The 24099-nt window shown below is 32.9% G+C and overlaps 1 pseudogene; it reads left to right on the forward strand.

Annotated features, from left to right (window-relative positions):
• Nucleotides 1-22239: 22239 nt before the first annotated feature.
• LOC143387891 (GPN-loop GTPase 1 pseudogene) lies at nucleotides 22240-23270 on the forward strand (annotated as a pseudogene).
• The last annotated feature ends 829 nt before the right edge of the window (nucleotides 23271-24099 follow it).

Genomic DNA, 24099 nt, shown 5'->3' on the forward strand with positions numbered 1-24099 from the left:
AGAAATAAATACATGACTTATAAAAGGGAAAACAAAAAGAGACTAAGTAACTGAAGGAAGATTTTTTGTTTCATTTTTTTCTTTTCTTTTTGAAACTCAGTGCTTTGTGAATGTGAGTTGCCACTGAGATACATCCCAGCCCTCTTTTTTTTTTTTAAATTTTAAACAAAAGTTTTCACCAAAAATAATAGTAATCTCAAAATTTTCTGTATTATTTCTAGATAAACTACACAACATTTATTTGGTAGATTTCTCAGGTTTTTCTTATAAATCAACAAAAGGCAGTAGATATAGAAGAAAATAGACAAGTCAGTTGTCCATTTTGGTGGCCTCTTATTCTTTCTTGACTGTGAAGCAGAAGTGTTCAACATTTACAGGTAAAATACCTTATGAAAATATAGACTCAACAAAGGATTGTAAACAGCAATAACTGGATGTGGAATAACAAAGGCAGGCTTTTCCACTTCAACTTTAACTGTAACTTGTCCCTTAAGTTCATCTGATAAAGACAAAAACCACCATAATTCTGTCTGGTGAGCTTACAAACCTCTCTCTGGTGATTTTGAAGGCAGTTTTCAAGGAGAGTTGGGCCACTCCAGGGAAGAAAGGGGAAGTGTCAATGGACTGACTGCTGTTTTTTCCATTATGAGCCCCTCAGGACAACTTGATTGTATAAATGTAAAAGTTTATTACTTTGACAAGAACAAAAGTAGTAAAGGTTAAAAAACAAACTAGAACAACAACATCAATTACAACAAACATGACACACCCACATCCCAAAACATAACCACAAAATATGTCAACTCTTTCAGGTTTCTACTGACACATTGCATTATATAACTAAGTTCATAAAGGTCTGTAATGAACAAGACATCTTTGCAATTTTAATGTTCATTTTTATTGAAAGATGAACAATCTCTATTTCCCGATGATGCCCAGACAAATCATTTGAAAGGTTACCAGACAACCAATCTATAGGATAAAAATAGTCTCCAAGTCTTCTCTGTTGTAGAAATATTAGAAATTGAAGGGTTTAAATTTAACAACCAAATAAGTAGATATATTTTACCATTTTAGAATGCCGATCAATTACATTATTAGGGATCCCTGCCCCTGCCTCAAATTTTTTTTAAAAGAGGGAGAAAAAAAGCAAAGCTTTTGTTTGTTTGTTTGTTTGTTTTGTTTAGCAGTGATTTTTTTGAATTTTTTTTTTTTGCATGGAAATATCTCTATAGGTGAAACTTTTTGCACTCAAGAATTACAAAATAATAAAAAAGCATAGCTCTTTCAGACCACAGTTCAAGTTTGGTAGCAAGTGTTCATTACATCCCCATGGATTCTTTTCTGTTCCACCACCAGCTGACTTCATATTGCAAGCATAAAATTAGCTCATTTAAAGAATGCTGAAACTTTCATTCCAAGAATTTTGGAGATAAACAGAAATTACTTAAATTTTTCTTTAAATTTTAACTTTTGTCATTAGGATATATGTAACAGTAGGAATTCCAGGTATTATGCAATTATTTTAAAGATAATTTTAATGGTGTCTTGGTAAAAATTGTATTTTCTTAGAATTTTTATTTATCTGTGATGATATTTCATGAAGAGTCAAATTTCAATTAATTTCAATTAAAATTTAGCATTAGGTTGAAAAATGTTTCAGCGTATATATTTTTAGGTATATGAATAGCAGAAAACTTATAAAAATTATATTTTCCTCTTTTTTTCTGTTTCTTCTTTGTGCATGCTTTCTCTCTCCACCTTCTCTTTTTCTTTCCATCTCTTATTTGCCATTTTTTTTCTTCTTGAGTAAGGGATACTATGAATCATGCAAGTGACTTTACCATCATGTTTGCATGACAATAAGTAGAATGACATTTTGATCTTCAATTCTTCTATCTTTGGAAAGGTACAATGATTTTTGAAGCACTTTGCCTACACTCAGAGGAAATATATTATCAAGGACAGGGAGCATCCCTGGACTTAATGTTCTAAACTCTTAAAATTATTCTCCAAGATCAGGGCTTCTGAGCATGTTTCCTCTACTTCAAATTCTCTTTACTCCATTCAAGATACCTTCTAACTGTAGGGTTAGACTCATCCTTTCTATAAAAAAAACCCCATTTATTCCATCATAAATTAAGAAAAGACTTACTGAGAACATGCCTTGTGATGGGCACTTTGTCAGGTGCTCAATTGTGAAGGACTGAGGAGTTTAAGACTTACTTTAACAAATAGAGGCAATTTGCCAGAATTTCAGCAAAGCAATGGCATTATGAGATTACAAAGAAAATTAGGAGACTTTGTAGAAATCTCTAAGAGCAATATTAGAATATATTACCATGTTAGGGCTATGAATGGATAGGACCAATTCCAACAATATTAAATACATAATCTTCAGAGGATTAGATGGCTGATGAAATTTCACATAGCACGTGAGAGGGACAGAGATCCAATCTGACTTTTAGGACACTAACATGGTTAATCTGAAAAATGGTGCTTGAAAGGAAACTTGAAAGGAGGAACAAATTTGGTAGAAATTTTGCTGTATTCTATTGTGAGCATACTGGGGCATATAAGCAGAAAGGATCAAAAACCAATTGGATATGAAACTGGAATGAAACAGAATCACTTCCATCAAGGTCTTCTAGATTTGTCAGAAGGAAACAATCTTTCTTTCTTTAGGACTCCCAGAATAGTTTGTATGTACTAGCCCTGTAGCATTTATCACAATCTACTATATATTTCAATTATTTATTTAAGTGCATGTTTCCCATATTAGCCTGCAAGCTCCTTGAGGCAGGAACCATGATTGCTACATCTTCTTATTTATAAAAGTGCTTAGAAAATGACAGGCATTCAGAAATCCCATGATAAAATAATGGACAGCTCACTGAAGACCTCCCTGGATTTTTTATGTGAGTCATTCTCAGAGTTTATCTCTATTTTTATTAATGTTTGCTTCATTTCATTTTAGACAAAGGAATTTTTTTTATTAGACTGATGTTTTGCATTGAAATTAGATAATGTGGCACCAGCATCACTGGGAGAACTGGTTAGTCAAATTCTATTTAAAACAGTTTTTCACATGCTTCTAAGGTAAAATCATGCACAAAATCAGGGAAAATGTTCTTTATGAAATCCCGCTATTGTGGCCATGAAAAGTGTGAGGGTTAATTTTAGAGAACAACTTGTCTGGATCAGGATATGCCTTAATATCTTGCTAAACATTATTACTGAGCATCTTCCTCAGCGTGAATCTAGGTGAGATTTGCATTTGAGACCGTGGACTCAGTAAAGTAAATTGTCAAACTCACTCCCCCACCCTAACCAAAGTGAGTGGGTATCAAATAATCTATTGAGGATTAGAATAAAAAGAAGAGAAAGAAGGCTTTATCCAGTAAAGCTGTGTCTTTTGTTAATTTTCATAAACCATGGGTCACTAATTTTTAAAAGGAATCAGATGGTTATTTCGGGACCAGGGAGCCAAAGGAAGTCAACAGTCTATAGGTGTAGACAGCAGGAAGTGGTGGAAATATAGAAAGGACATATATCTTCTTTATAAGGTGCATTTTTTTTCTATTTTAAGTTTGAAGCAAAGAGTTAACACAAATGTATCAAGATGAATTCATTTCACAGGACCCAGGTTCTCTATTTCTAGTAAATAGTTCAATACCCAATTAAATCTTCATGTCTTAAGGTAACATACTTGGACGGTTTCTTGAGGTACTGTGTTTAATTAGTAATGTGACTGTAACCACAGCATTCTTATTTCCCCCATAGGGATTGCTGCTTGGACACTTCCTTATCTCCTTTCTTCACTTGTTGTTCCATTCTTAAGGATGACTGCAACAGTCATCTGGAACAGCTCAGATCACAATCTGAGATGATCATGGCATTATCTGCCAAAACTTCTCTCTAATCAATACTTTGACCAGTGTACCTATAAATCAATTTTGGGAAGATCCATTCTGCTAATTATCCCAATAAACCCCAACATGTTAGAATCTCCACTGAGGACCAACCTAGACTACTAAAGCCATGTGCCACAATGATTTAGCATACCTTTATTTAGATCCCAGAATCTGTCAATAGTTTGCATTCACAAAAAAAGATCATTATATATTCTTTTAAATTATTCAATACATTGTTTGTTTTGCCTTTAAACATCATAAATATTTTATTGCTGCACATAGCATGCAAATAAAAGTCCTATTATATCGTAAGCTAGTATTTTCTGTAACAAAAATGAAGAAACAAGTTAGATCTTTCTTCAAATCATAGAGACTACTTATGACTTTAACATATTCAGAGGCAGGTTAGTCATGTGTAATCTACCAGCTTTGCTATAAAAACTTTTAATAATATGTTGCTTATTCTTATCAAGAGTAGCTTAACTGTCCTGATGGTACCAACGAGAAAGTATATGAGTAGGTACTCAATTAAAGCTGTTCATAGATTAGCATATTCTTCAACAATTTAAAACCAGTTTCCCCCTGTTTTTCTTGTCACGTTGTGATTTAATGTAAGCATTTGAAGTGCCTTGGTTTGGAACTATTTTAAACCAAATAGATACTTTAGGTCCAGTATTTACTGACCACATTTGTCTTTTTTACAGCAACACATGAGGACACCAATCGACTTACTAGAATGGAGTTTATGTTTGAGTTTAAGTCTGAACTGTGCTCACGGTGTGCAGCCACTTTTCCCCCTAAGTTTCCCTGAAGTGTAAAGCAACATTCCTGCATTCTGCTTCATAGGATATTTTATTTGCTTACTTATGCTGTGCTTCCTTCTTCTCTATTCCATTTATTCCCAGGAGCAGTTGTCCTAACAGCCAAGTGAGTCTCATTCCCCTCTGTTACTACTGTGTGTGCCTTATCAGACCTGTTTGCCAATCACATTCCTTTCAAATTAAAAATGGTCTTTTAGCTTAGGGTTTTTATTTCTCCAACGTGTTTTTTCAGCATTTAATGAAGTTTTTAGGGTCCCAATGATGGGTTCTCTGCTAAGGGTGTCATTTCTTTTGGAAACGATAATTTGTGAGGTACACTTAGCCAAGGGTGGGGGGGGACTTTTCTTGTTTTGGTTTCTCCAGCTGAAAAAATACATACTACTCTTATTAAGAGTTTGGAGGATTCTTAAAGTTATTGGAAAGAGTCATTTCAAGAAATTGTTAGGTAGGAAAAAGTTTGGGCAAAGCTTGTGTTTTAATATTAGTGGGAGGACAGGATGCACAATGTAGGGAAGGGGAGTTTGAGAAGTTGGACATATCTACAGAAACAGTATTGGCATCTCAATTTTAGTTTCCACCCTCCTGCCTCAGATAGTTCCAGAAGGTACTTTAGGGGCAATTCAGAACAGAATGGCAGGAGCAAGAAATCCTGTTTTTTTTTTTTTGTTGTTGTTGTTGTTTTAATCTGCTTTTTGAATCCTTAGAAAACAGTATTCTCTTCACCTTAGGGCCCACCTTTAGGCTATGGGTTGGCTTAGAGAACAAATACCTTTAGTTTGAATCACTGAAGTTCTCTCTGACCAGCAAAGCAGTGAGCCCACAAAGCATACATGGTCTTGAAACTCAGAATACAGCTGTAGGTGTGAAAAAGTGGAGACTTGCCTTCAATTCTTAGTTTTATCATTCACTATCATGCCGAGCAGACACTATTAGTGTCTAAAGTTTTACTTACCATGTGTATAATGGAAGAGTTATGATAAATGAGCTGTAAGGCTGTTTTTTGTGAGCATTTTGTTATTCTGTATGTTCTGTCTGACCTGGCTCAACTTGTCCACTCTTCTCTGTGGCATGTTATCTTAAGGCCAAATTCACACATTAATTCAAACAATGATTTGAGCACTTATTATGTGCAAGGGATGTCCTATCACATTTTTTAAGAAAAAGATAAAAGACCCCTGTAGCAGAGTGGAATACAAATAAACTAATGGCAATGAGAGATAATTTACATAATGGAGTTTAGTGGAAGTAGAAGAGAAAGAATCCCAAGCTTGAATGTCAACATTATGTTAATCTTTACAGTTAAAGACTTCTGCTTAATAACCTATGGGATAATCTTTCCTCTTAACACTTCTCAGAATTGACATAAGACTAAAAATCACATTTGAGTCCTTGAAATATTTATACAAGGGCATCATTAGAAATGGCCAGCTTAACATTTGGAATTCATCCAACTCTGCCACTTTCTCAGAGAGTAGGCCAGAGCTGTCATTAAATGTTATCATATCTTGTTTATAAGCCCAGGTTATCTTCAGAGGCAGAGTAATCATGATCTCCAAACACTCCTTCATGAAAACAGTCTAGGCATCCCTGCTCTGCCTAACATCTTAGTGCCAGAGACAGTCAAGGTTCTGCTGTGTTGTGATGCCTACAATTTTTGTTAATCTACATGTGTAACTCAGTTCTCCAGAGGCTTTCTTCAATAGTATTCTTGAACTATTAGACTTTTGCTGTTTAGTTCTGCTCCAATCCCCATTTAAATTGCTTATTTCTTTCCCTCTTCATTTTTACATTATTTCCTCTTTCACAGATGAGAACTGAAGTGACTTTATTGTCTAGGAGACAGGCAATGTTCCCTGTGTAAGATACAAGGCCCTCAGAGTTACTTGTACAGGGTAGGCCTGTGACATCCTATCACAAATGTGAATTGTCCTGTTAGGGATCTGATAATGTTCATGGTCAGAGGGATGGGTGATGTTGTATGTGTTTATAACCACCTACCAATATCCATATAGTTGACGGGCTGCTCTACGTGGCCCATGAGCTTTTCTCCAAGTGTATTAATTAACTTCTATTATGAAATCATGGACTATTGACTTTAAGGCTTAACATAATATGCTTTTTCTGTAACTTTCTGTTCTCATTAGAAGAAAAGACAATTATTGACAATTGATGTAGGCTTCATTTTAGTATTTGTTCTTGGAACTAGGGTGTTTTTTCTAATGCTTTCTCATGCTCAGATGGTAGTTATTTACTATATGTTAAGTAGTAAATAACTAATTATTATATTTCAAACTTGAGACAGCGGTTTAATTGTGGTAAACATAACATATTCTGCATGCCCACAAAGTGTTTCCGTTGTCTTCATTTCAGAACAAACATACAGCAAAAACTTACCTGAAGTTTGTCTTGAATGCTAATTGATATCTAGGAGATTTAAATAATGGATGATTTATTAGTGTAATATTGGAGAACAGGACATAAATTAATGTATAAAAAATCTGGAGAAGTTGGTTTATACTAAGAGACAATAAACTAGAACCAGTGGTTTGATATTTCATCAGGTTCTTTTCTTTTTCGTCTAGAGAAAGATAGTTATAGATTGCAACTTTAATATAGAAAGGATACCTCAGGATGTAATTCAAGTATAATATAAGGTCAGACACGTCACTCATTCAACAAATATTTATTCTACAGCTGGTGTTTGTTAAAATTTTAGCTAGCAAATAATCCTAAAGAGTGATTAAGACTTAGTTGCTTCCTTCATGGGACTTATAGTTCAAAAGGAAAATATTTCTATGGATGCTGTGATAAAAATAAAGTCATATAGCACATAATGATATTTTGGTCAATCCCAGACTACACATACAACAGTGATCCCATAAGATGATGTCTCTTAGTGACACTGTATCTATCTTAGTTTGTCTAAGTGTACTCTGATATTTAAAAAATGACAAAATTGCGTAGAAATGCATTCCTCAGAACATGTTTTTGTCATTAAGTGAGGCATGATCATAGGTATTAATAGAAGTAATCTAAATAAAGAGTTAGACAATTTTGAATTAACCAGCATCTTTGAAAATTTAATTAAAAGTATAGACTGTAGTGTAGACTTCCAATAAAAACAAAAGCATAAAATATACAGGCTTCACAAATGAATTACAGTTTTATGGAAATCAGTTAAGACTATTTACTACAAACTAGTAAGTATTACAGTCTAGTTAAAATTGAATTTTTTTGAAATATATACAATGCATTATTTTTAATTATATTGGCCTTCTTTACAAATATTATGTTGCAATCAAAATAAAGAAGAATTAAAGTTTTGGCTAGGAAAAGTTAAAGGAGGAGACTTAAAGATGAACATTGCACAGAATTTAAGTATTATAATCATTTTTTTAAAATGTTAAAAAAACTATAAAACATCTTCCTATCAGCCTCAGCTTCTGTTCAACTTGTATAGTCTACTTTCATTTGGTATTGTATTCAGAGCTCTGAAGAAGGCTATTTTTGGAATTTATGCCAAAATCTTTTCACAAAGACATACAGCTGATCTATTAAAAAAATCTGTGCTAAATTGTGTTGCTAAATTGCTAACAGCAGCTTTTATTCAGACAGCACATCTGCTGACCTAGAGAAAGGATGACTGCTTGGATTGGCATCTCCTTCTTCTATATTAGGTAAGGAGAATTTATAATAGTGTGTATGATCGAAGGAGCAAAAATTAGTGTTTTGGCTGATAGAACCATCATTTTTAATGCTGTGCCTGAAAATACTGATCTGGAAGCAATTTAGAGAGTTGATTTACAACCAACTTTGAAAAGAATAACACATGTTCTCAAGATTTCTCAAACAAGCAGTGAATAGGGAGCTGTCCAGCCACTTGAATTTTCTTTAATCTTATGGTTTAATCAAAGATTCCCTTGTAAAACTTCACCCTTGGGAGAGTAGGGACACTCCTTGGAGGACCTTAGGTCAGAAATCAATGTGGAGTTTTACTGTGATCACCACAGTTACCTCATGCTTGCAGAACATGTTTCAGTTTATGTGCCAGGTTAAACTTAATTGTTTCAGAACTGCAGACACTCCCGGAGAGTGAAAATCAGAACGTGTGCAAAAAATATTGTCAAGGGACACAGCGTGCCCTGGCATGTCTGACAATGAAATGAAAAGCATTTCTCCAATGATCCTGGAATATCCATCAATCAAGAGATTCTTGAATATTAAGTCTTTGAATCTTAAAACTGAGGTGGCAGAGCTAAGACTTAATAGGCAGAGGCCTAAAGCAGGATAGTCCAGGTCAAGTCCCACTGTGTTCCCATTGGAATTCAAATGGAAAAGTTTCTTGTATATACAGGAAAAGGAGGGACATCTAAGGCCAATGCTTTTAAATCTTTAATTTGAGTTGTAGCTTCATGATTTTTGCAATATATTCATATTTTTCTTAGCTTCTACATAAAATATTCTTTATAAAAATGCCTTTTTGTTATTTTAAAAATAATAACTACCATTACACTATTAAAAAATTAACTAAAAAGCAGTATTTTCCCAGAAAAGGTAAACACAAGGAGACATACAGATACCTATAATAAAAACAATATCAATAAACTACATTACCCATATTAAACTATATTATTGAAAATGCTATTTAACTATAAATAGAAATGAATATTAATAAAGAAATCCAAAGAATGATAAATTTTATCTATTTGTAAAATATCACTGTTAAAAAAATAGGATCACTACTTTGGAGGAATATTGAATGCTTTTCCCTGTTTCTCCTGCTAGCTACAACTAGAAAGCTTAGACAATATAACAAAATAAGCATAGAAGAGCTTGAAAAGTGGAAGAAGGCACAGGAATTAGGGATCTAGAAACCCAGGGATAAAATATGGTAAATTTCCTGTTTTTTTTTTTTTTTGGTCAAGTATTCCATACCTGGAGCTGAAAAGAGCCACTCATCTGAAAAGACCAACAGGTGCAAACCAACAAAGCCCCCAACAGAAGCCTGCTTCTGTTTAGTTAAAGAATGAAGGAAAGGTCAACCAAGCAAAAAAGAAATCACTTTGAACACAACTTTTCAACTCTAGCTAAACACCACACCCTTGCCAGTGAAGGCAATAGGTAACTTAGCTTCTACATTTGTGCAGACATTACTGCTTATTAAAAAGCCCTACCAGATGTTGCCAGAGAAGACAATATAAAAACATGAATATTACTATGACCACTCATAATCAGCATCCTTTCCGTCAGTGTTAGTGGAGTTCACACAGAGACCCTGGAATTCTACTGACTTTACATTAATGAACACTTCTCCTCTTCTATCATGGGTGGTATCAGAGATAACCTTATGAGACTCAGAGTTTTTACCATCATGCAGAGATAGCAAAGCCACCCCTGACATAATTTCAGTGTGGACCACATGGGAAAACAGAAATCCTACCCAAGCCAATATTTGCCAAGACAACGTATTCCCCGAATTTTCAAAGACTGGATATCTTACATTTCTCCGTCCATCTGGCACAAACAAGATGGTATTCATCCTTCTCCTGATTGAACAGCATCACAGAAAGAAGTAAATAAAAACAAAATATTTCAATGAGATGGATCTCATAATATGAAAATATCCAGATTTTGATGAAAAAAAAATCACTTGTTATATCAAGAGGTTGGAAGATTTCAAACTGAAAGATAAAATAAAATAGAAGGCAACACTGAAATGACAGAAGGAGACTTATCTGGAAAAAAAAATTAAGTAGACCCAATAAAAATGATATAGTGAACTATTATGAGCAAGGCTTAAAGAAAAGAAAAAAATAGGAAGATTTAGTAAAGATACACAAAAATCTCCACAAGGAAATAGAAGATAGAAAAAGAGCAGTAGAAATTTTGGAACTAGCAAATAACCAAAATTAAAAAAAAATAGGAATAGTTTTCATAACATAGTGTAGTTGGAGAAACAGTCATTGAACTGAAAGTATCCTGAACAAAAGAAAAAAAATAGAGGGGGGAAACTGAAAAGAATCTCAAGAACTGGGCTGGGGTGTGGCTCAAGTTGTAGTGCACTCACCTGGTATGCATGAGGCCCTGGGTTTGATCCTCAGCACCACATAAAAATAAAATAAAGATATTGTGTCCACCTAAAACTAAAATAATATATAAATATTAAAAAAAGAATCACAAGAACTATAGCAAAACCATGGTATCCATATCATCAGAAATGTGGAATGAATGGAGAAAGAGGATAGACCTGAAAATCTTCAAAATTTGATAGGATATATACATCAGAATAATTCCAGAAGCAGAATGAACCACAAATATTAACCCAAGGTTATCCCAGCCTAGAGATATCAAAATTAAGCTTAAGAAATAGAAAATAAGAAAAAAATCTTGAGAGTGGACAGGAAAAAAATTAACATATTTGCATGTAATAACTTAAATGGCATTGACTACTTACTAATTAGAGTTTGGAGGCCAGAGGAGGTAGTACAATATTTTTCAAGTTCTGAAAGAAAAGTAAACCTAGTTTTTGAACAGAATGGAAATATCCCTCATAAGCAAAGAGGAAATCATGACATTTTTAAATGAGTTAAAACTGAAGGAATTTGTTACTAGCAGTCATACTGTAAAAGAATGGCAACAAAAAGTTGTTTTAAATAGAAGGTGACTGGTAAATGTATGAATCTTTGGACATCCAAAAAGATTAAAAAAGTGATATGCAAATATATGGGTAAATGAAATAAATTTTCCTTCTTCTGAATTTTCTAAATACTATTTAACATTGGAAGCCAAAAATATTTTACAAAGTCTGATGTGGTTCTAAGAGGATATATATATATTATATATATATATATATATATATATATATATATATATATATATAATATATATATTATATCTAAGAGGATATATATATATATTATTAAATCAATGGGAGAGACTAAAATGATATAAAAGAAGGTAAAAGAAAGTAAGATTTTACATGTCATTTAAGCTGGTAAAATGAAGGCATTATAGACCAGTTATGCAGATATAAAGTAAAATCATGAGCTATACTCCCAAACACTATTAATGAATCAAAATGGAATTATAAAAATGTCCAAGAATTCTTGAGGAAGAAAAGAAAATAGAGAAAACAAAGCTAAGAACGAAAGAAAGCAAAAAATAAAATTCCAGACATATAAAAATTACATTAAATATAAATTTTACAAATGAACCACATAATTCATAGATTTGAAAGTATATTTAAAATGGTGACACAACTATATGCTTTCTATAAGAAACTCACTCTAAATATGAAGATATATATAGGTTGAAAGTGAAAAGATATATGCAGATATCATTCACATTTTAAAACAAATAAAGCAGAAACAAGGAATTCACCAAGGAATGTAGGCAAAAATTAAAGAAAATCAAAACAGATAAAACTGAAAGGAGAAATAAGCAAATCTACAGTTATAATTAACATATTCAAAATCCCTCCCTTAAAAATTAATAGAAACACTAAACCATAAAATAAGCAAAGATATAGAAGAATTAAACAATAAGAGAAATTAAAAAATTAAATTATTATAGAGTACTATATACTATACACAATAACATATATATAATATAATATTATATATATATATATACACACAGAAAGAGAGAGAGAGAACCTAGAATAATAGCAAAACAGATAATACCCAGTAATATAAACAAATCTCTCAACACATTTAAAACAATTAAAACTATAAATAATATTTAAAGGATTAATATGTTTTTTATATTTTTGAAACAATAATAAAAGGAAACTCTAGATAGCTAGTAATAAAATGGTATTGGCTTAGGTTGTTCAAGAGTATCTACAAAAACATATTGCATTTAGAGATCAGGGGTAGTATTGAAAAGCAAAAAGAGATGAGCATAAGAACGACTTAATTTTAAAAAACCTGGACAAATATAATATAAATGTTTTCAGTTTATGGGGATTAATTGAGTTATATGAATGGTATATGGCCATTTTATTATACATATTATATGTTTTAATAATAAAAATTAAAAATGTAAAAAGTTTTAATAAAGCATATTTTCTGACTAAATAGAATCAAGCCAGGAATCAATTACAGAGAGGTAGCTTGTGAATCTCTAAACACTTTAGTGCTCAGCAACACACGTCCAAATAATACATGGGTCAAAGAGGAACTTTCAAGGGAAATAAAAAAACAGTACTCCAAATAAACTAAAAAGAAAAATATAGCATACAATAATCTGTGGCAGAGAGCTATAGGAATGCTGAAAGGAAAATTGATAGCATTAAAATCATGTATCAGAAAAAAAGAACATAGAAAGTAAATGATTCATGTTCCCATTTTAATAGCCTAGAAAGAGAAGTACAAAATACTGACAGCAGAAATATAGAATAAAGGATAAAATATGAGTAGAAATCAATGAAATTTATAAAAAATAGAGAAAATCGATGAAATAAAAATTATTTATTCAAACATGACAATAAAATTGGAAAACTTCTAATAAGACAAAAGGAAAAAGAGAGAAGATGGAAATTAACAGTATCAGGAATGAAACACTAGACATCGAAAAGACAACAAAAGAGTAATAAAAGAACACAAATCTGACAACTTTTAAAATGGTTCAATTTCTGAGAAACTACAAACTACCAGAAAACCAATGATATGAAATAGATCACTTGAATTACCTATGCCTACTAAAGAAATAAATTTAAAATAACATTTTCCCAGTAAGAAATCTATAGGCCTATATGGTTTTCTTGATCAAGTTTATGAAATGTTTAAAGAAGGAACAATTATGCAGCTATTCTTCTGGAAAATAGATGAACATGTACTTCACCACTGATTTTATAAAATTAGTAATATACTCATATCAAAACCAGAGTACTAAACAAGAAAACTACAGAAAAATATGAATCATGACAATAGAAGCAAAATTTATTAACAAAATATCAGCAAATGGAATTGAAATACTTAAAAGTCAATATAAATAATGACCTACTGGAAAAAAATTCTAGGTTTTTAATGATCACCTAGACTTTATTAATCCAAAGCTGGTTCAGTATTCAAAAGTTAATCAATGGAATTCAGAAATCAACAAGCCAAAGAAAAAATAATATGAGCATATCAATCATGCAGAGAAAATGTCTAAGAAACTACATCATACATTTATTATAAGAACTTTATCATCTTTAAGAAAAAATGAGAATAGAATGGAAAATTTCTCAACTTCATGAAGAACATGTAAAAGAGAAAATAAAAGTTCAGTGAATTAGATAAATCGGAATGAAGAGAAGGAAGGGGGATAAGAGTAAGAAAAAGAGTTAAATGAATCTGACATAGCTCTCCTATGTACATATATTTACCACAGTGAATCCCACTATTCTGTATATCCACACAACTGGGGTCTTCAGTAGAATAAGATATATTCCATGCTTGTATAAATATGTGAAAATGGACTCTAATGTCATGTATAAGTAAAAAGAACCAATAATATTAACAACAACAAAAACAAAAGCTGTGCTAAACTGGAGTGGTGGTACATGCCTGTAATCCCAATGATTTGGGAAGCTGAGGCAGGAGGTTCACATGTTCCAGACCAGCCTAAGCAACATAGTGAGACTAGTCCCTGAGCTTGCATGCACACACACAAACACACACACACTGTATGCTCTTCCCCATGAGATTAAGACAAGGATGTTTTGTCATATTCAGCATTGAATGTTCTAGCCAGTACAATAATGAAGGAAGAAAAAGAAAAATATACTGATAAGCAGAAATAAAACTATTTCTATTTGTAGTAAATTCCAAAGTTTCTTTAAGAGTAACATCTAAAATTAGAGGGTTCAGTAAAGTCACAGGATAAAATATAAATATACAAAAATAAATTATGTTGTATATACTTACAATAAGCTTATGGAATCCAATTTTAAGAAACACAATATAATATAAAATTGCTAAAAAAAGAATACTTTCCATAAGCCTAATGAAATATTTTAGGACTTTTATGTTAAAAACACAAGCCAATGAAAGAAATCAAATTATATATAAATAGTATTCTGTGATCATGAAGACCAAATATAATAAAAAAATCAACATGAGAATTCTACCCAAATTAATATGTTTAATGCAATTTTTATAAAAACTTTGAAACATTTGATATGCATGATATTATTCTAAAATTTATATGGAAAATGAAGAAAACTAGTAGAACCAAATGAGTTCAAAAATAATAAAATGGAGGGATCTGTTTATTGAATTTCATTATTTATTGCATATCTGTTATTATTAAGATTCTGTGGTCATGGTCAGGGAAAACACATATAAATCAATGAAACAGAATAGAATGAAAAATGCAAAAATATGCCCAAATGAATTTTTGACAAAGAATACAATTAAGGAAACAGTCTTTTTAATAAATGCTGCTCGGACAAATGGGCATTCATTGAAAAAAACCTTCAACTATATCCCTCATATAAAATTAACTGAAAGTGTACCAGGAACTTATATGTAAGATATGACGTGTAAGTCCTTATAAAAAAAAACATTTTGAGGATCTAGGACTAGGACTATGTAAAACAATCTTAGGCTTGGCTTCAAAAGGAAAATCTACTAAAGAAAATTAAAACAGATAAATAGGAGTAGAGATATTATAGAATGGAAGAAAATATTTTCTAGCTACATATGGAAGTCTCAGTATTCTGAAAATATGTACTTTCAAAATGTCCACATAAAAAAGTAATCATTTAGAAAATGGGCACAAAGCGTGAAGTGACATTTTACCAAACAGAATATGTAACAGCAAATAAGAACAAGAAAATGTGTTCTGCATCATCAGCAACCGGAAGAAGGCAAATTAGAATCACAATGAGCTACCTCTACACACTTGTCATGATGACTAAAATAAAAAATAGTAGTCTGACCTTAGAATGATAATTTTCTTTGCAGTCAGCTTCTGTTTCTACTCTTTTCTGGATTTGCCTTTGATTATGCACAGATTTATTTGGAGTCTTGTGCTTGAATTTCAGAATTATCATAGATGTTCTTATAGAGTGGTGAGTGATCAGCCATCATCTAGCAATAACTAGAGGTAGAAAGACAGTATGTGTCACAATTTGGTGTTGAATAGGATGTAGAAAAACAGGTGATATGATGAGAGAATTGCTCCATTGTGCAGAGGATGGACCATCTCTGGTATCTCCTGAGGATGGCATGGAAACATGTGACAGTGCTTGCCTTCTTGGAATGACAGGAATAATTTGAAACTCAGCCTAGCAAATGTTCCTATAAGCATAGAAATATTTGCCACTAGAATATACTGAGGAAATTCAAGCATAGGTATAGTAATTGCCCTTCCTTTCTCTGGTATAACTCATGCTATTTTGTTGTTGTTGCTGCTGCATCATTGCTACCATCATCTCCACTTTAGACTCTTTTGGAGACCAGGAAACTTAAACACTATCATTGCTGAAACAATTTTCTTCTAGAAATTTCTCAAACCAAGAGAACAGGGGTAAAGGAAAGATCAGAGAGCCAGACTTTGTGGAAAATGAGCCCTTACACACATAGATAGATACTATATATGAGTAGAAATTATTTGGAATGAAATATTTTGATTTCTATCAGATTGCTTCCCCTTGCCCCTCATTTGAAGTGGTGGGGACAGGGAGAGAAGGAGGGAAGGGGTGGGTGGGGAGGGAAGGAGGAAGGGAGGAAAAGAAAGAGAGAGAGAGAGAGAGAGAGAGAGAGAGAGAGAGAGAGAGAGATATTAATTTGAAGTTTCATGTACAAATGATCTTTGTACTTAACATAGCTCTATGCCATGCTTACCTCTGCAGCTGTCAATCAGTTGGCTTAGTTCACATTATCACACTGAATTTGTGATGATCTTATTTTTATCTGTAATGATCACCTGAAAATCTAAATCAGATTTTTCATGTTTATTGGTTTTCCACTTCGAATACCACTAACTTTGTGTTTATGTAGTGCTTTAATTCTTTTGGTTCTCATATAACAATTGAGTAGTGCAGAAAACATAGACATTTTTCACAAATGGAAATTGAGGTGACTTTAACTGGTACCCCTTTATTCAATGCCCAAAGCTTGTTTTATTCTTCTCTGCTATTCCTGCTGCATGTTGTCTATGCTGGTTATTGGCTGTTGCTTTAAGGGATGATCCTGCATAATTCTCATAACCTTGGGATGTAAATGTTAGATATTGCTGGTCCTCCTATGCTTTGGTAGAGATTAAAGTGGACAGAAGATACCTCTTGAAACACAGTTATTACAAAACAATTTTTATTCTCCTATAGGGCTCACAGTTTCATTTTCTAGTCTTCCTCATTAGGAGAAATTATGAGCTTGGGAGACAAAAAGACCTATGAATAATGAGTCAGACAAAACTGCCCAAGGGCTGACCTTATGCTGAAACTCTATTGGGCATAGTCATGAACACTTTGGAAATGTTAATTTACTGAGGCTCTGGAAGAGCAACCTTTAATACAGCTGTGAGTTCTGTGCTTGTTCTGTGTCTGGGGCCAGATGAAAATTTGGTTTGTGGTAGATACGCCCAAGAGAAGGAGTAAGTATTTTGGCCTGAGTTTGTATCTTGGCTGTGTCATTTAATCACTCTAGGTTTGGTGAAGTTGTTGAGTCTTTTTGCCTGAATTCTCTTATCTGTAAAGGAAATTTACAATAATATCTAGTACAGGGTTAAAAGCATTCAAGAAAATAATACATTTTAACTACATAGAATAATACCAAGGCATTAGAACATAGCAAAGCATTCAATAAGCACCAGTTATTTTATTACCAAACTTTGCTTTCTACTGAGTGCTCACAAAATAATTTTTAAGCTCATTTGCTAAACTTTTGGTAGTATAAGGAGGACGACTTTTTTTCCAATTTTTTTGTGGAATAATTTAGTACTATTATTATATTGAAGTATTGCATTGCACAGTAAAAACCCAGAATTATGATCATGATTTTGTGTAGAGAAGAGTGGATTTGAAGTCAGTCAAGATTATCTTGTCACATATTATCTATATGTTCTTGGCTATTTAAATTGCTTCTTTGAGTCTTCATCTTTTAAGATGGAGATAATAATACTCCATCTCTTCCCTTGTTATTTTAGGGCTCAGAGACCATATTCAAGAAATGGCTTTGTAAGTGTCATATTACTGTAAGAAAGAAGACTGTTTATTATGATTCATAGTTAGATAAAGCTGAATTGAAGGATGGTCATCTGGTGGCAGAATCTACTTTGGATTCCAAAAATGAGCTATATTCCTGCCTATGAAATTTATAGCCTAGAGATTCTATTTCATAAATTCTGTGAGAGCCAAGATTTCTCTGCTGGCTCATCAAAATATACTGATTTCTTAAGTATAAAGTGAGGCCCAGTTACATTAAGACCAGGCCACCTAATAGTTGTCAACTATAAGGTGAAGAGTAGAGTCACTCAGAATACTGTTTCTGTTTTTGCCTGACTCTTACGAAATCTAGAACAAGTGACAGAAAAGAGCTGCCATTCTGTGGAAGCCTACTTCCTTCCTTCCTTCCTAGATTTTCTTTAATGGGTAGTATAGAATGGAGTGGAGGATATTTATTCCATTTTGAGACTTGCCAGAAAGTTAATTGCTTTATAATATTGTCATTTAAATAACCAGTCAGTCCATTAGCAATTTCTTACTGAATATGAAAAAGATAGTGTTGGAATTTATCTGAGTCTTGAGAAGAGGAAAGTTTACAGGGTCATGGGAAGATCCCAGAATTGATTGACTTCAACAGGATTTGTTATTAAATAAATGGAGCCAGGTTAGGCTGGAGAAAAATCCAGATAATAGAAAATACACAGTCAAGGACCAGGAAGGGAAAGAGTATTTAATATGTGTAGGGGACAGAATTAAGCCCAAGATAGGAGATTACAAAGGAACAGCCACAAAGTTTGAAACTGGTGAAATAGTTGTGAACTGCATCATTAAAAAAAACATTATAGGGCTGGGGATGTGGCTCAAGCGGTAGCGCGCTCACCTGGCATGCGTGCGGCCCGGGTTCGATCCTCAGCACCACATACAAACGAAGATGTTGTGTCCGCCAAATACTAAAAAAAAATAAATATTAAAATTCTCTCTCCCTTTCTCTCCTCTCTCTCACTCTTTAAAAAAAAAAGACATTATATATTGTGAAATATGTTTTAGATTTTATATTTAGGGTAGTGAGTGATTATGAAGAGGTTTTGAGAAGAAGAATGACATGATTTTAAGATATCATTGTACGTATAAAATACTAGATTTAATGATATAATTTTTTAATGACCAATTGTGTAGGGATCTGCCTGTTTTAGGGGATTGCCCTGGGAACATGGAAGAAGGAAACAGTAAGAGTTGTTAGAATTTCCATTTGGATAATAGAAAGCAGAGTACTGAGGAGAGAAAATAGCATGCACAAAGGTTTAAGAAGAAGGAAAATCAGTTTAATGTTGCTGCCAAGGGATGGGTGCAATGTGAAAGAAGGATTTAAAGCAGGTGCATCTTTTTCTGGGCTTGATGTGTGACAACTAGCAGATCATCTGACAGATGAGGCAGGGACTCCTAACTATTGAAAGTAGTTTTTAATTGTGAAAGACTGAAAACGTGTGGACTGATTGATTTCTCTTGTTCTTGATTGCTAAAATTCACAATTAGAAGTGAGGTTGAGAAATATGTTGTGATGCTATATGGAGAAATTAAAGAAAAACTTTGGTTTTCCAGAGTCCCATCACAAAAGGAAGCAAAAGAAAAATTATTTAACAAACAAATTTTTCATGAGCACAATTGTTGTAAAACAGAATAAATGTCAATTACTTCAACAAATTTGTTCTTAATGCTGTATAATCAACACATTTTCTGAAGTAAAAGAGTATTCTAAAAACTTTAATGAAAGTTGCACATATTTCAACAAAACTGCTGCTTAACTTGCACAAAAAATTCTAACAGGTTTGCACATTTTTTTAAAAAATAGCATGCTCAGTGAAATAGAGTGTAGAAACAATGAAAATTCGGAAAGTGAAGAGTTAGACAAAACATTTCCCCATCACAAGCATCTGTGTTGTTTTACTCACCTCTTCAATCATTTTCCTCAGGCATCTTAACCTGTGGAGTGGCACTGCTTCTGTGTATTAATATTCATACTCAACTTATATCTGTGTTTTCCCATTGTGTGAATGACAACTGGGTTTAAAAACAGTGAGCAAGAGTGAGAGCAAGAGCAAGGAAGCAGGAAAGTGAAGAAAAGAGGAGCTGGAACTGAATTATCACAACACATAGCACATTTTAAACATTTTGTCTCCAAGACATATAAAAATTCTACCAGTTGGATGTTAAATATAAATCAATGAAGACCACTTCCCTCTATTTGTAGAATAATGGTTAGATCTTCAAGTTTACTCATTGACAATAGCATGTGTTTATTTGTATTTGTGTCTAAGTTTAGGGTTTTATTTTATTTTTTGCTTGGTTTTCTTGTTTTTCTTTGTTTTTGATTGACGTAATTGTACAAATATATAATTGTGTGATTGCAAAAGGTACAATTTAATGTTTTGATGTATTTAAAGATTATATAATAATCAAAGCAGGGTTATTAGCATTACCATCATCTCAAACATTTAATGTTTCTTTGTGGCAAAACTTTCAAACCCCTATCTTCTACCTATTTTAGTTCTGGTGTTCTATTGCACAGTAAGGTGATTATAGTCATTAATAAAAGAACAATTTATTAGATGATAGATTTCTAGAGATTAAGGCTCTTGATTTTCTCATTATTTTTTCTTCCAAAACAGGTTAAAGTGATTTGTCCCTTATAGACTCTTGATAATTATACAATGATTTGAATCTTTGAATCTACTTACTCTCCTTTCTCTCTCTCTGTCTCTCTGTCTCTGTCTCTCTCTCTCTCTCTCTCTCTCTGTCTCTCTCTCTCTCTCTCTCTCTCCTGCTGCTGGGGATTGAATCCAGGGCCTTGTGCATGCAGGGCAAGAACTTTACCAATTGAGCTATATCCCCAGCCTTGAATCTACTCTTGATTAATACTGAATTTAGTTATATACTTCAGGAAAGGATAATCAATAGTTACAACATGATTCTGATTATTTTTTAAATTTACACATTTATTATGAAAAACGTTGTAATTCAGTTCTATGAACAAAAGCAAAAGAAGAAGATGGCGGAGCAGGGTAAGAATGAAGAAATGGCTACTTGATTGGGTTTGTGCCAAATTAATTTTAATAAACTTTTAAACATTCAACATTTTAACTCCCTGTATAGGCCAAAAAATTTAATCAATTCATGCAATCCTAATGAAAATATGCAATTGATAGAAACAGAGTTTTTTCTTGCGGGGGGGGGGGGGTTTGTTTGCCTACAATTAGAATTCAAAGATGACTTAATTCAAATGCATGCAAAAAGTAATGTTCATAACTGGCTTTATGAGATTTGCTTTAATATTAATTAGGTTGAAAGCCAAATTATTATTATTTAAGCTAACTTCAATATCCTCAATATATTATAAAGAACATTATTATAAATTATTGTACCATGCTGGGTGCTAACTCCTTAACATGAATTCACAAAAGGAGCCCATGCCTTAAATAGGCTTCTGGTATGGTTTGGAATGTAGATTAAAATCCTAACCACAACAGCATAAAAATTTCTGTATAATTATGACAAACACAATGAATACAAAATTTCCAATAATATTTTAGCTTCTTTTGCATGTGTCCTTAACATTAATGTGGCTTTTTTAAAAAATAAAACCTCAATGATATATATGTTGTTTTGGCTTATATTGTTGCTAGTGCTTGATGATGCTCAAAAGGCGATAAAAAATATTAAAGTTGAATAGCCAATGAAGATCAATGTGCAATGTGACAAGAGTTGGTAATGGAGTTAGAGAGATGAATAACATTTTAGCAGAGGAAAAGGAATTAAAACTCAGAGAAGATGGCCAGTGGATAAATAGAGTATTTAATTCTCAGATAAAAAGTGTGATAATTACATAACTATGTTTTAAATAGGTTCAAATATGTAGGAATGCATATATTTCTTATTGACTTAATGGAATATCTATAATCCATTCATTAAAATAACATTCTTATTTAATCATTTTCTTGATTCATAAAGATGCTGCAGATATTTCAGTGAGGAAGATAATAGGTAAAATGTAATTCATTTATAAGTGCAAACTTAGTTTTTTAAAGCAGACAGATATAAAGTATAACATTAAAAAATATTATTTTAATTTCCTACATTGATTATTATTTAATTGATTATTTGCTTCATTCTTACAAATAAAGTGATTAACTAGTTTTCAAGAATTTGATCTAGATAAAAATGGACCTTTGCTTTTAATATGAATAAAGTAAAACTAAAACTCATACTTCTTGATTGTGTGGTCGGTAGGTCTATGGTGGATGCAGATGAGCCTCAGGATTTGGGGTCCCTTTGGTCCTCTGTGTTTCTATTAGCATTGGGTATGGCGGGATCCAGAAGAAACACCTTTGTACAAAAGCTTACAGGACATCTGCATTGCAAGGCCTTCAACCATATGTGATTAATTTGGAACCAGCCGTTCATGAAGCCCCCTTCCCTGCCAATACAAATATTCATGACACTGTGAAGTATAAAGAAGTCATGAAACAATGTGATCTTGGGTTCAGTGGTGACATAGTAAATTCTCTCAATCTCTTTGCTACCAGATTTTATAAAAAAATAAATAAAATTTATTCAGAAGGCCCAGAATGCATCTTGCTTGATACATCTGGACAGATTGAAAAATTCACCTCCTTAGTTTCTGGGACAATAATCACTGAGGCCCTGGCATCCTCATTTCCAACAGTGGTCATTTATATAACAGACATCTTAAAATGTACTAACCCAGTGCCCCTCATCTCTAATGCACTCTATGCCTGTAGCACCTTGTATAAAACCAAACTGCCTTTCATTTTGGTCATGAACAACACTGACATCATTGATCATAGCTTCACAGTGGAATGGATGCAGAATTTTGAGTCTTTCCTAGATAGCTTGAATCAAGAAACTACATATGTCAGTAAACAGACTTGCTAAATAGGCCAGGTGTTAGATGGATTTTATAGCTCACTCATAGGGTGGCGAATTCTCTGCTATTGTGGGCTCTTTGTACAAGTCATCAGTGCTGAAAAAGAATGTGAAAGGGAGTATCATTCTTATTATAAAGATCTGAAGATATCAATGTCCAGTGCACAGAGAGAACAGAATAAAGAACAACTGGACTATCTTCAGAAAGAGATGGGCTCTGTAGTTTTGGACTCAGGGATTGCCAAAGACTGCATCCCCTGTGGTGAATCCCTCTCACTTGATCCTGACTTGAGGAAGCTTGAATGAAGAGGATGAGAAGGTTGACAGTCATACTGATAACACGATCACAGAGCTACAGAAGAAAATCATAAAGAGCCAGCATTTTAGAATTTGATACAAGCCTCAATGGCACAGTTCTTAAAGATAAACAAAAATTAGAAATTTTAGGAAATTTTACTTGTTTCTGAAAGTCCCAAATTCTGAATCTCCATGTGATGAAACTATTCTTATTTCTGATTCAGGGGTAGGATAATGAATATTTCTTTTTGGAATATCTGATTTTCTCTTTTGAGAGAAATCTCATGACTCTCATGAAATCAGATCTAGAGAAATTCTTGATATTGGCAGATAGATGAAAATTATCACTTGGTCTTTTCCCCTTATATTTGTGAAACGAAGGATACACCAACTGCTCTTGGAGGCTGATATTCCTTCAAGCCTATAAGTTTAAGTTTCATCATTTGAACTCAAGTATTTTTGCTGGCAATGGATCACAGAAAACTTACCATCCTGGTAATCACTTCAAATCTTTGTGATTAGTCTGGATCCAGAGCCTTTACCTCCTGAGCATTGTGCCCTGACAATACAACATAATTTTTCCTTCTTTTAGTATAAAAGGAGAGGAGACACATGAGCTTGCCCGGGGAAGAAGTGGAGTCTCCTTGGCAATCACTCAACGCCGGTACAAAATGTGTCTAGGTAGCTTGTACTAGATTATAAGTTGTTGAAGAAAATAGGTAAAGCATCTGATTTCTGAATTAAAATCCTGTTTCAGATTACTTGGATAAAGAATTTTAAATTTTAACTTTCTTCTAAGCCTCTCTGTCATGATTTCAAATTATAAAATTACATAATCACAAATGGATTCACTTTCATTCAATAGAGACTTAAAGTCACATATCTCAATCTGTCCTGTAAGGAGGTGATATGTGCTAAAGTTTCCCATGTGTATATAACCAATACCAGATATAGAGCCAGGCTTTGTATT

Source organism: Callospermophilus lateralis, chromosome 2 (genome assembly GCF_048772815.1).
Source record: "Callospermophilus lateralis isolate mCalLat2 chromosome 2, mCalLat2.hap1, whole genome shotgun sequence".
NCBI lineage: Eukaryota > Metazoa > Chordata > Mammalia > Rodentia > Sciuridae > Callospermophilus > Callospermophilus lateralis.